The sequence below is a fragment of the Gymnodraco acuticeps genome, unplaced genomic scaffold, assembly GCF_902827175.1.
Source record: "Gymnodraco acuticeps unplaced genomic scaffold, fGymAcu1.1, whole genome shotgun sequence".
NCBI classification, from domain to species: Eukaryota; Metazoa; Chordata; class Actinopteri; order Perciformes; family Bathydraconidae; genus Gymnodraco; species Gymnodraco acuticeps.
Genome location: NW_022992253.1, coordinates 16865 through 18572, shown reverse-complemented (window position 1 = coordinate 18572; position 1708 = coordinate 16865).

Sequence of the window (1708 nt, the reverse complement as noted above, 5' to 3'; positions counted from 1 at the left end):
CTCTGTGAGACTATAAAACATGTCAGATTCAATAATGTTCACAGGAGGTTTACAGAATCATTACATCAATAAACTGTTTCTACTCACAGTGAAGGAGGAACGATGTGTTCAAAGATGCCTTTCCTCTGTCGTCAATGAGCAGAAGACGGATATCAGGCTTTTAAGAGATTTATTTCCTCTTTTGATCATTAGTATGCATGATGAGCAAAATGCAAGTAAATCAGATTTGGACTCACAGTTTTATGATGACGTTGATTAAAACAATAGTTTCAATAACTTTAGCTTGTTTTGGTGGATCAGTTGGAAGAGCTGTGTTCATCTTACGTTTAAACAGAAGCTTTAACATTTGAAAACCGACCTCACAGCATGCAAGAAATTCATCAAACTATCTCCATGTTTAAATACGACTGGAGGTAAGAGAGGATATCTGTATTTTTGTAGTTTGGGTGAATGTACCCTTTAAAGCAGACGGAGGGAGCTCTCAGAGTCATGAAGCCTGAATGTGTCACACTTCAAATCCCCCACTAGAGGACAGTGAAACACCAGATACTGACTCAGGACCCTGAGACAACATGTTAACATCAATGATTGATTATTTTGACAAATTCAAATTCACTTTTTGTTCTTTATCTAAAAACATTATGAGTGAACAAATGTGCATTTTAGGTTTTTACCATGGACATCCAACCCAATAAACATTAGAAGTCTTATCGTGTATATAATACAAATAGTTCACACTGGTCACCAACATCATTTACATATTGCAAACTCAGCAGAAACTTTAATACAATCCTTTATTCTTAAACATAATCTCATAGTATTGGTTATTGACTAGCATTAACTAATGGACTTTTCCCTGTAGGACCACACCAAAACAATAGTTGGCTGTGCAGAACGCGCAGTGGTCTGTGCGTTTGGTCATCAGATCAAGGGGGCGTTGGGGAACTCCAGTTCAAAACCCGCTCCCGCCTTGGGCAAGACACTTCACCTGAACTTGCTCCTGTGGGGATTGTCCACAGTAGAGGACCATTACGTATGATCTGTATGTGTAATGTGTATTTGTAAAGTGCTTTGAGTCATTGATAAAGCGCTATAATAAATATAAGGATTAATATTATTATTAATAGATCAGCTAACGATTTATAACAGGCGGTGTAGGATGTTAAGCACTGATGAATGTAAATGGAAAAGGGAACAAAGGATGAGAAGGTACTGTAGTCTCTGCAGAGCCCACTGACGGTACCTAGAATGAGACAAAGTATACATTGGATGAAAAAGGAAGTGATGAGTGGAGACAGGAAGAGAGGATGGAGGGATGTAGTAAATAAAAGTCAAAACAAATGTAGGCAGGGAGGGATGAAGTGGTGTAGGGATGAATGGATGAAATGTCATTGGAAGAAGGGACTAAGGGATGTATGAATACAGGGTTGAGGGAGGGATGAATGCTAGAGGGATGTAGCGATGGATGGATGTTGATGAATGAAAGGTAGCAGAGCAGCCAGGAATGAAGGGTTGAAAGGATGTAGACGGGGAAGGACAAACGACTAAAGGGATGGAGGGATGGAACAATGATGGTAAGTAGAAATTGAGTCATGGAGAGATGAAGGGAGGAAGTAAAGATTGGATGAGGGAATGTAGTGAGAAGGGGATGAAGGGTTGAGGCAGGAATACATGGATGACGGGATGTTGGGATGAATGGATTTAAGGA